Genomic DNA, 13,102 nt, shown 5'->3' on the forward strand with positions numbered 1-13,102 from the left:
TTATTTTTATGATTTTATGGGCCATTTGCTTATTATCACTTTTTAACTTAATTTTATTTCTTTTTAAAAAGTATTTTTATTGAGAAGTCTACACCCATATTCAGTCCATCCATAGTATACAATCAGTGGCTCACAAGTCATCACGTAGTTGTGTATTCATCACCATGATCATTTTTAGAACATTTGTATCACTCCACAAAAAGAAATAAAAAGAAAAAACTCATACATCCCATACCCAATAAATACTCCTCCCTCTCATTGACCACTAGTATTTAATTCTACCCAGTTTTTTACCCTTTATTTCCCCATTATTTATTTATTTTTATCCTTATTTTTTTACTCATCTATCCATGCCCTGGATAAAAGGAGCATCAGACATCAGTTTTCACAATCACATAGTCACATTGTAAAAGCTATGTAGTTATACAGTTATCTGCAAGAGTTAAGGCTACTGGAACTCGGCTCAACAGTTTCAGGTACTTCCTTTCAGCCACTCCTAAACATCACGAACTAGAAAGGGATGTCTATATAACGCATAAAAATAACCTCCCGAATAACTTCTCAACTCTTTTTGAAATCTCTCAGCCAGTGAAATTTTATCTCATTTTTCTCTTCCCCCTTTTGGTCAAAAGGCTTTCTCATTCCCACGATACCAGGTTCTGGCTCATGCCAGAAGTCTTGTTCCACATTGCCAGGGAGATTTACACCCCTGGGAGTCATGTCTCATGTGGGGGTTGGGGGAGGACAGTGAGTTCACCTGCTGAGTTGGCTTAGAGAGAAATAGGCCACATCTGAGCAACAAAAGAGGTTCTGGGGAGGGGAGTGATTCTTAGGTATAATTGGGAGTAGACTTAGCTTCTGCTTTGCAGGAATATGTTTCATAGGGGCAATCCCCAAGATTGAGGGCTCTGCCTATTGAATTGGCTGCCCATACTGTTTGTGAGAATATTAGGAATTCCCAAAATGGGAAAGTTGAATATCTCTTCCTTTCTCCCCAATCTTCCAAGGGGACTTTGGAGATACTTTCTTATTCTCTGCCCAGTTTACCCTTGGATATATCGGGGCATCACACTAACCTGTACAAACCAACAAGATCTCATGCCCTATTCAATAGTCTTTGTAATTATGGTGTTCAAATAAACTGACCATACAAGTTAAATTAGATAATGCATTATGCAAAATATAACTTTTGTATCAAATGAACATCTCTCCCTTTGGTCTCATACGGAAACAGATGTTTTAAAATATGGACCGCATCATCCTTTACCCAGTATTCTGATTTACCTTAGTCCTATCCAAATCAGCTTCATTCACATCTCTAATTGAAGTCTGATCACTTTATCAACTTTTTTAGCAGTTGCTGTATGTAGTAATGTTGACTTTCATAGCTCAGTGTTCTAACCCAGAATCTCAGGTGTCACATAAATAAATACCCAAAGTTTCAGAGGATGACCAGGCTATACACAAATAGCTCAGTATCTCAGAATTTAGAAATTAACAGTTACAACTCCTGACTATATGTGACTGCTGTAAGAGCTTACAGTCTACAACCCTTTACAATAGGCCCCAACCTAACCCATGACTTTGTTACATTTTTCTTCCACAAAGAATCCATACCCCTTCCCCACACCCCTGACTTGTTGATATTTAGTTTTGGCCTAATGCCTTTGTTACATTCAATGGAAGCATATTATAATAGTACTGTTGACTGTTGACTGTAGACCGTAGCTGGCATTGATTGTATTTTTTCCTGTAAACCATCCCATTTTTCAACACCTTACAATGTTGACATTCATTTGTTCTCCCTCATGCAAAAACGTTTTTATATTTGTACATTTAATCACCATTATTGTCCGCTGTAGGCATTCCTAAGTTATACCATCTCAGTCTGTATCCTCTATCTTTCCTTCCGGTTTCATACATGCCCCCAGCCCTTCTCCCTCAATCATACATTCAGGTGCATTCAGTGTACTTACATTATTGTGCTACAATCAGATAGTATCCATTTCTGAATTTTTACTATCAGTCCTGTTGATCATTCTGTACTCCTTCAGCAACAAATGCCCAATCTCTACCCTCTTTTTATCTCCTGATAATCTGTGTTTTTAAATCTAACTCTCCAAGTTCATTCATTATGAACATATAAACTAACTATATGTTATTATATAACTATAATGTTAGTTTATATTAGTGAGACTATACAGTATTTGTCCTTTTGTTTCTGGCTAATTTCAGTCAGCATAATGTCCCCAAGGTTTATCCACATTGTTACACGCTTCATGACTTTATTCTGTTTTACAGCTGTGTAATATTCCATCATATGTATATACCGTATTATTACTTTTATTATGACAATAACATTTACTCATGATTAGAAATTCAAATGGTACAGAGGGATAAAAAGAGAATAGGGAAGCCTTCCTCCTCTCTACTCCCTATACCCACTCCTCAGAGATAACCATGCCACATTTTCTTACCTATTCTGACACACATTTTCAATGTGTATTCAAAAGAAAATATTTATAAATTCATTCATTCAGCCAATATTTGGTGAGTGCCAGGCCCTGTGCTATAATTTGGACATACAGTGATGAACAAAAAGGATATTATCTCTACTTCCATGGAGCATAGAGTTTAATAGGGAGGTGCTGATATAAAATAGAAACCACAAGTCAATATATGTACACATTGTGATCAGTGCTGTGGCAGGCAGCCAATTCCACTGATCCCTGTCCCCTGGAATTTGTGCTCCTGTGGACTCTCATCCCCTTGGGTGTGGGCTGGTTTTACCGATCTGCTTAAAACAAATAGATTAAGGCACCAGATTAGGTTGCAAAAAGTCTAAGACTTGCGTCTTGGATGCTCTCGCTTTAGGATCACTCACGTGAGGGGAAGAAGGCTGCCATGTTGGGAGCAGCCCTATGGGGAGGCCCGTGTAGCATGGCGAGGAACTGGTCCCCGGGGAAGTGAAGCCTGCCAGCAATGACACAAGAGAAAGAGATCCTTCCACCCCAGACAGGTCTTGAGATGGCTGCATCCTAATTGAGAGACCTTGAGTTGGAGGAACCCAACTAAGCGGTACCTGGATTCCCGATCCAGAAACTTGTGAAATAATAAATGATTTTTGTTTTAAGCTACTAAGTTTTGGTAACTTGTTACATAGGAATAGAAACTAATATAGGCACTAAATTAGAAATAGAAGTGAGAGTCAGAGGGACAACCAGGCAGAGCAGTACATGCCATGCTAAAGGGTTTGGGTTTTATGCTGATAGCACTGGAAAATCAGTGATGTGTTTTAAGATGAGTGGCATGATACAAGATTTTTTGAAATTGTGGGTATATATACGTGTGTGTATGTGTGTGTGTGTGTGTGTATATATATATAAATTTTCCTTTAACCATTTTTAAGTATATACTTTGACAGCATTTATTACATTTACGGTATTGTGCAACCATCATCATTATCTATTTACAAAATGTTTCATCACCCCAAACAGAAACTGTATATCCATTAAGCAATAATTAACCATTCCCCTTCTCTCCAACCCCTGGAAACCTCTAATCTGCTTTCTGTCTCTATGAATTTGCTTATTCTAGATATTCATAAAAATGAAATCATACAATATATGTCCCTTTGTGTCTGGCTTATTTCACTTAGCATAGTGTTTTTAAGGTTCATCCATTTGTAGCACATATCAGAATCTCATTTCTTTTTATGGCTGAATAATACTTTATTTTATGTATAAACCACATTTTGTCTACCCATTCGTCTGATGGTGGATACTTGGGTTGTTTCCAGCTATGCTGGTTTGAAGCTATGTTCCTCAGAAAAGGTCATATTCGTTTCGTCTATTTCTGTGGGTGCAAACTTTATTGTGGGTAGGACCTTTTGATTAGATTGTTTCAATTGAGATGTGACCCACCCAATTCAAGGTGGGTCTTAATCCTTTACTGGAGTTCTTTATGAGGATAAAAGAAAGAAATACCTAGAGCTCACAGAGGGAGAATAGCTTCGGAAATACTAAGAAAGAACCCATAGACACTGAGAGAGGAAGTCACTGGAACAAGGAGCTGAAGGCAATGAAACCTAGGAACAAAGAATATGCAGATGCTGGCCATGTGCCTTCCCATGTGACAGAAGTGTCCCAGATGTCAGCAGCCCTTCTTCAGAGTCCAGGTATCAAGGTGTGGATGCCTCAATTTGGATATTTTTATGTCCTTAGAACTGTAAATTTGCAAGCTAATAACTCCCCATCGTAAAAGCCAACCTATTCCTGGTACATTGCATTTTGGCTGTTGTGAATAATACTGCTATAAATGTTGGTGAACAAGCATTATTTGAATTCTTGCTTTCAATTCTTTTGGGCATATACCTAAACATAAAATTCTGGGGCCTTAGGGTAGGCCTATGTTAAACTTTTTGGGGAACTGCCAAAATGATTTCTGCAATGGCTGCACGTTTTACATTCTCACCAGAAATGCATGAGGATTCGAATTTTCCACATCTTTGCCAACAATTACGCTCCATTTATTATTATGATTACCACCACCGTCCTAGTGAGTGTGGTGCGTGAAGTCAGTGAAGTGGTTTTGATTTTCACTTCCCTAATGACTAATGATGCTGAATAGCTCTTCAAGTACTTATTGGCCATTTGTACATTTTCTTCAGAGAAATGTCTGTTTAAATCTTTTGCCTATTTTTTACCTGGGTTGTCTTTGTTGTTGAGTTGTAGGAAATCTTTATATATTCTGTATATTAACTCCTTATCAGATATATGATTTCTAAATATTTTCTCCCATTCTGTGGATTGACGTTTCTGCAGTAGTACTTTCAATTTGGTTTAATTTTAAAATTAAAGTTTTAAATTTTAATTTTTTTCTAAATTTTAATTTTTTAAAAATTTTAATTTTTATCTAAATTTTCTTTTGTTGTATGTGCTTGTGTTGTCACAGCTAAAAATAAACCCTTGTCTAAGTCAAGGTCATGAAGATTTGGTCCTATGTTTTCTTCTAATAGTTTGTTTTAGTTCTTAAATGTTGGTCTTTGATCCGTTTTGAGTTAATTTTTGTATATGGAATAAGGTAAAAGAGTTCACCTTCATTCTTTACATGTGGGTATCCAGTTTCCCCAGCATCATTTATTGACAAGACTATTTTTTCCCCATTGAATGGTCTTGGCACCATTATCAAAAATCAATTCACCTGGGCAGGCCATGGTGGCTCAGCAGGCAGAGTTCTCACCTGCCATGCCGGAGACCCGCGTTCGATTCCTGGTGCCTGCCCATGCAAAAAAACAAAAAAGAAAACAAACAAAAATCAATTGACCTATACCAGTTGGCTTCACAGGGTAATTTAATTTAATCAAACATTACAAAAAGAACTAACAGTCTTGCTCAAACTTTCCAAAAAATTGAGGGGAAAGGAACACTACCTAACTCATTCTATGAATCTGAAATCACTTTAATACCAAAACCAGGTAAAGATGCTACAAGAAAGGGAAACTAAAGGCCAATCTCCCTAATGGAGACAGATGCAAAAATTCTTAACAAAATATTAGCTAATCGAATCCAATAATGCATTAAAAGAATTATACACCATGTTTACATGGGGTTTATATCAGGAATGCAAGGATGGTTCAGCACAAGAAAATCAATTAATGTAATATAGCACATTAACAAAACGAAAGGGAAAAAATCTTATGATCATCCTGATTGATGCTAAAAAAGCATTTGACAAAATTCCACATCCTTTTCTGATAAGAATACTTCAAAAGATCAGAATCAAAGGTAAGTTCCTCAACATGATAAAAGACATAAATGAAAAACACATAACCAGCATCATACTCAATGGAGAGAGACTGAAAGCCTTCCCCCTAAGATTGGGAACAAGACAAGGATGTCCTCTGTCACCACTATTATTCAATATTGTACTATAAGTTCTAGCTAAAGCAATCAGGTAGGAAAAAGAAATAAAAGGCATCCAAATTGGAAAAGAAGATGTAAAACATCCACTATTTGTAGATCACATGATACTATACTTGGAAAATCCTGAGAAATCTACAACAAACTTACTTGAGCTAATAAAGAAATTCAGCAAGGTGGCAGTATATAAAATTAACGTGCAAAAATCAGTAATGTTTCTATACACAAGCAACGACATAACTGAGGAGTCAATTAAGGAAAAAATTTCATTCAAAATAGCAACTAAAAGAATCAAGTATCTAGGAATGAACTTAACTAGGAATATAAAGAACCTGTACACAGAAAACTACATAACATTGCTAAAAGAAGTCAAAGATCTATATAGGTGGAAAGACAGCCCCTGCTTATGGATAGGAAGGCTAAATATAGTTAAGATATCAATTCTACCCAAATTGGTCTACAGATGCAATGGAGTAACAATAAAAATTTCAACAACCTACTTCGAAGACTTGGAAAAACTAGTTACCAAATTCATTTGGAAGGGAAAGAGACCTCAAATAGCTAAAAAAAAAAAAAAAATCCTAAAAAAGAAGAACAAAGTAAGAGGATTAACACTTCATGATTTTAAAACTAATTATAAAGCTACAGTGGTCAAAACAGCATGGTATAGGCCCAAAGATAGAAATATTGACCAATGGAATCGAATTAGAGTGCAGAAATAGGCCACCAAATCTACGGCCAACTGATCTTTGACAAGGCCCCCAAATCCTCTGAACTGGGACAAAATAGTCTTTTCAATAAATGGGCATGGAAGAACAGGATATCAATAACCAAAAAAATGCAAGTGGACCCTTACCCTACACCCTATACAAAAGTTAACTCAAAGTGGATCAAACACCTAAATATAAGAGCCTGTACCATAAAGCTCCTAGAAGGAAACATCTTCAAGACCTAGTAGTAGGAGGTAACTTCCTAAACTTTACATCCAAAGCACAAGCAACAAAAGAAAAAAATAGATAAATGGGAACTCCTCAAAATCAAACACTTTTGTGCCTCCAAAAATTTTGTCAAAAAGGTGAAGAGGCAAGCGACTCAATGGGAGAAAATATTTGGAAATCACACATCGGATAAAGGTTTGATATCCTGTATACATAAAGAAATCATACAACTGAACAACAAAAGAAAAAGCAACCCAATTTTAAAGTGGGGTAAAGATATGAATAGACATTTTTCTGAAAAGCAAATACAGATGGCTCAAAATCACATGAAGAGATACTCATTCTCATTAGCTATAAAGGAAATGCAGGTCAAGACTACAATGAGATACCACCTCACACCTTTAAGAATGGCCGCTATTAACAAACAGGAAACTACAAATGTTGGAGAGGATATGGAGAAATTGGGACACTTATGCACTACTGGTGGGAATGTATAATGGTGCAACCACTATGGAAGACAGTTTGTCAGTTCCTTAGGAAGCTAAATACTGAGTTGCCCTATGACCTAACAATACCACTACTCAGTATATATCCAGAAGAGCTGAAAGCAGTGACACAAACAGACATTTGCACACTGATGTTCATAGCAGCATTATTCACAATCACCAAAAGATGGAAACAATCCAGTGTCCATCAACAGATGAGTGGATTAACAAAATGTGGTATATGCATACAATGAAATGTTACGCAGCAGTACGACAAAATGACATGCTGAATACATGACAAGACGGATGACCCCTGAGGACATAATGCTGAATGAAATAAGCCAGACACAAAAGGACAGATACTGTGAGATTCCATTTTTATGACCATGGTAAAGGTAAAGTCGGAGGCTTATAATACAGAATATAGGGGACCTAGAGATACACAGAAGCTTAAGATGAGTGAACAGTTAGCTAATGAGGTTGAACTTAATTGTAAGGGAATAGATAGAAGTGAAGGCAGTTCACTAGTAGGTCTATAAGTAATACTACCGTATTGAAGGTGAATGTGATTAAAAGGGGTCGTATAGACTTATGTGTCCCACTAATTAACACTACAAATATAAATAAGTTCTTATATGAACTACTGCAAAGGTATGAATCTTGCATAAAAGAGTGTAAAATTTCAGGGTATATGGTGGGGAGGGGATGCTATTGCACGCCATGGGCTACGTTTAACAGGAAAATTTCAGCAGTACTGCAGCAATACCACGGGAACATAATGGTGGGAGGGACAAGAGCTGGGGGGAGGTTTGGATTTTCTATTTGGTGAGAGTGTGTTTATTGGCAATCTTTCTCTTGGGAACAATGCAACTATCCAAAATTGATGGACTGTTGACTTTGGATGTTATACATTAGGCCCAGTAGGTGGAGGTGGTTGAAAGACACACTGGGAAGTAGATTGGTAAACAATGGTGTATGCATATGATCAAACATTGTGCTGCTACAAAAAGGAACGAAGTTGTGAGGCATGCAATGATGTGAATGAACATGTGGGACATTTGGCGAGGCAAAATAAGCCAGAAATAAAAGAGCAAATATTGTATGACCTCATTTAGAAAATAATTATAAGAAAACTGGGGCCTAGACTGTAAGCTCTTATAGCAGTCACATTTAGCCTGGAGTGGTAATTGTTATTTCTGGATTTTGAGGGGCTGTTTTATATATGCACAACCTTTATTTGGAGATAAGAATAAAACCAATTAAGTGAGGATTAAGGTAATTCAGAATACAGGGGTAAGGAAGACATTGCCTGCATTTTAGACCTTTACCTACTCCTCCTTGAGACCAAAGGAAGTAATGTTTATTTTGTCCAGAACATAAATTTTCAGTAGCACATAATCTAACTCAACCTATCTGGATAGATCATTTAAACAATCCAAACATAGGGAGCCCAGAATAAGAATGAGAGCCTTTAATCCTGTATAGTTTAATGTACTGCCTGGATACATGCCAGAGTATATTAAGCAGATAATCAAAAAAAGTATTGGCATCAGCATTCCTCCCCTGGGGACAGCTGGTTGCTGAAATAAAATGAGCAATGGGGAAAAAAAAAGTATTTGCAAAGTCCCTTGAAGGATGGGAGAAACAATATGGAACTATTAAACTCTACCACAGGAGAAACCCTGAATACTGTGTCAAACATTAGGGACATCCAAATAAACAGGCCAAGCCCTTGATCTTGAAGCTTACTCTTGTGAAACTTATGTACTTAGCGAAAAAGCTTAGCTACCTATAAGTATGCCTAAGAGTCACCTCCAGAGGACCTCTTTCGTTGCTCAGATGTGGACTCACTCTCTCTAAACCCAACTCTACAAGTAAAACCATTGCCCTCCCTCTTTGTGGGACATGACATCCAAGGGATGAAAGTCTCTTTGGCAGCATGGGAGATAACCCCCAGGGAAGAGTCTGGCCCTGGCACCGAGGGATGAATCTGACCCTAGCAGTAAGGGATCAGTGGCTGAGAGAGTTCAAATAGAGTCAAGACTCTGGAAGTCACTCTTACGCAAGCTTCAGTTAGACATTGCTACTAACATAACTTGCCAACCCCCAACCAAAACCATTCCTGTCAATCCTAATGAATATCTAGGATATTATATAAGACTCTAAAAGGTTCAATGCAGTAGGGTAACTTTCCAGGAACCTACAACCTCCAGATGGGTCCCTGGACCAGATAAATCCTGAAATGCAGAGGGACCAGCCTTTCTGGAACATCAACTTGTTCCATCCCCCTATCCCATATTATCAATAGCCCCTTCCAACATGAAAAAGTTAGAATGACCACAGCTCAAATAACCATAAAGAGTGAGAGAAAGGTCAAAGGTGATGGTGAAGTTATACAGAGAAGGTCAGGTTTAACAAATGAGTACAAGTGCTGAATCAGTATATTGATATTTTAGTCTCCAGAACCTCAGAGCAGCTAGCAATAAAAACCTAAAATCGTGGAATTGCAACCCATACCAAACTCTGAAATCTGTTCTAAAACTAATTGTTGCAATGTACTTTGAAATCTATTGCTTTTTTGTGTATATGCTGTTTTTCACAAAAAAGAAAAAAACGAGAGAAGGAAGAGGATAATATAGAAGATAGGATTCAACAAATGAATATGACTGCTGAATCATTATATTGATATTTCTTTTGGTCTCCAGTGTCTTGGAGCAGCTAGAAGAAAATATGAAAAATCTTGAAACTAACCCATACCAAACTTTAAGATCTGTTGTATAACTACTTGTTAAAATATACTTGGATATTTATTGTTTTGTATGTTATTTTTCACAAAAAAAATTAAAAAAAAATCATTTGACCTATATGCCTATCCTTATGCTAGTGCCACATTGTTTTCATTACTGTACCTTTGTAGTCAGTTTTGAAATTGGGAAGTGTGAGTTCTCCAACTATGTTTTTCCTTTTCAAGATTGTTTTGGCCATTTCAGGTTCTTTGAAATTCCATATAAATTTTAGTGTGGGTTTTTCCAGTTCTGGAAAAAATGCCATTGGGATTTTTTTTAATTTTTAATTTAATTTTTTACCATTGGGATTTTGATAGAGAGTGCAACACTTTGGGTAGGATTGTCATCTTAACAATATTAAGTCTTCCATTATATATATATATATATGAGTTTGAAAAAAATATATAATAATTATAATGATTCAGCAGTCATATCAATTTGTTAAACCTAATTTCTCTATTTTAACTCCACCTTCTCCTTTGATCTTTTTCCCAATCTTTAGGGATATTTGGATTAAGCCCATTCTATTTTCATGTTGAAAAGGGGTGTTGACAGTATGGGATAGAGGGATGTAATTAGTTGATGTTCTTGGACAGACTGGCACTTCTGGGTTTCAGGACTTATCTGGCCTAGGAACCATCTTTCAGCAATGTTTTGCTATACAACCCAGTGCACAACTCTTGTACCTCCTTGATTAAATTTATTCCTAAATTTTTATTCTTTTTGATACTTTGTAAATGGAGTTGTTTTCTTAATTTCTTTTTTGGATTGTTCATTGCTAGTGTATAGAAATATTGCTGACTTTTGTATTGATTTTGTATGCTACAACTTTGCTGAATTTATTAGAATTTTTTTGTGGATTCTTTTGGATTTTCTAGATATAAGATCACGTCTTCTGAGACTAGAGAGTTTTACTTCTTTCTTTCTAGTTCAGAGTTCTTTCATTTCTTTCTTTTGCCTAATTGCTATGGCTAGAATCTCTAGTGTTATGTTGAGTAGAAGTGGCAAAAGCAGGCATCCTTGTGCTGTTACTGACCTTAGAGAAAAGTTTTCAGTTTTTCCACCACTGAATGCGTTGTTAGCTACAGGAAGACTTCTCAAGTATGACCTTTATCAGGTTGAGTTTTCTGAGTCTTTTTATCATAAAAAGAGTGTAGATTTTGTCAAATGCTTTTTACTGCATCAATTGGGATGATCATTGGATTTTTTTTAACACTTGTTTTCCCTACTATTTATTTTTATTGCATATGCTCTACTCATCTGTTGATAAGGTAGATAAAAGGAGCAACAGACAGAAGGTTTTCACAATCACACTCATCATTTGATTTTGTTCCTTTATCCTGTTAATGTGGTGTTTTACAATGATTGATTGTCATATTGAACCACTCTTGCATTCCTGGGATAAATCCCACTTGGTCATGGAATATAATCCTTTTAAAATGCTGCTGAATTTTATTTGCTAGCATTTTATGTGGATTTTTGCATCTGCATTCATAAGAAATATTGATCTGTAGCTTTCTTTTCTTGGAATTTGTGTGGTTTCAGTATAAGGGTATCAGTGGTCTTTAAGAATGAGTTAAGAATCCTCTTCAAAATTTTGAAAGAGTTTGAAAAATATTGGAATTAATTGTTCTTGGAATGTTTGGTAAAAATTCACCATGAAGTCATCTGGTGCTGGGCTTTTCCTTGCTGGGAGGTGTAATGGTTAGGTTCATTTGCAACTTGGTGAAATGATGGTGCCCAATTGTATGGTCAAGCAAACACTTGCTGTGAGGGTATTATAGGGACTTAAATAATCAGCATGGTGATTGCATCCAGGCTGATTACAGTAGTCAGCTAAGCGGAGTCTCCCACAATGACTGACATTTAATTTAATCAATTCAAGGCTTTAAAGGAGAAAACAGAAGAGAGAATCTCTCTCTCCACTTCAACCAGCCAGCCTCTCCTGGGGAATTCATTGAAGACCTTCATTGGAGTTGCCAGTTTGCAGTCTCCCCTATGGAATTTGGACTCTGCATCCCCACAGTTGCATGAGACTCTAACAAAATCTCCTAATTATAGACATCTCCTGTTGGTTCTGTTCCCTTGAGAACCTTGGCTACTACCGGAGGTTTTGACTACTAATTTAATCTCCTTACTTGTTAGAGGTCTATTCAGATTTTCTATTTCTTCTTTGGTCAGTTTTCGTAGTTTGTGTTTCTAGGCATTTGTCCATCTCATCTGGCTCACCCATTTGTTGACATACAGTTGTTCAAACTATTATCTTACAATCTCGTATACAGTTGATAGTAATGTCTTTCATTTCTGATTTTAGTAATTTGAGTCTTATTTTTTTCTTGGTCTGTCTAGCTAACAATGTTAGTTTTGTTTATTTTTAAAGAATTTTTAATTTTGTTGATTCTATTGTTGTTCTATCATCTATTTCATTTATCTCTGCTGAAATCTTTATTATTCCTTACTTCTACTAGCTTTGGGTTTAGTTTGCTCTTTTTTTTTTCTTAGTTTCTTAAGGTGTAGTTAGGTTAGTGATTTGAGACCTTTTTTAATGAAAGAATTTACATATATACATTTCCCTCTTAGCACTGCCTTTGCTATATCCTGTAAGTTTTTTTTTTTCTTTTTTCCAAACGGGAAAAAAAAATTATTTTTACAGGCCATACCCCTTACTGATCCCTTTCACTGATCACCACCATTTCAAACTAAATCTATTTTAACATTTGTTCTCCCTATTATTTATTTTTATTCCATATGTTCCTCTCATCTGTTGACAAGGTAGATAAAAGGAGCATCAGACACAAGGTTTTCACAACCACACAGTCACATTGTGAAAGCTATATCATTATACAATCATCATCAAGAAACATGGCTACTGGAACACAGCTCCACATTTTCAGGCAGTTCCCTCCAGCCTCTCCGTTACATCTTGGATAACAAGGTGATATCTACTTAATGCACAAGAATAACCTCCAGGA

This window comes from Tamandua tetradactyla, chromosome 6, assembly GCF_023851605.1.
Source record: "Tamandua tetradactyla isolate mTamTet1 chromosome 6, mTamTet1.pri, whole genome shotgun sequence".
NCBI classification, from domain to species: Eukaryota; Metazoa; Chordata; class Mammalia; order Pilosa; family Myrmecophagidae; genus Tamandua; species Tamandua tetradactyla.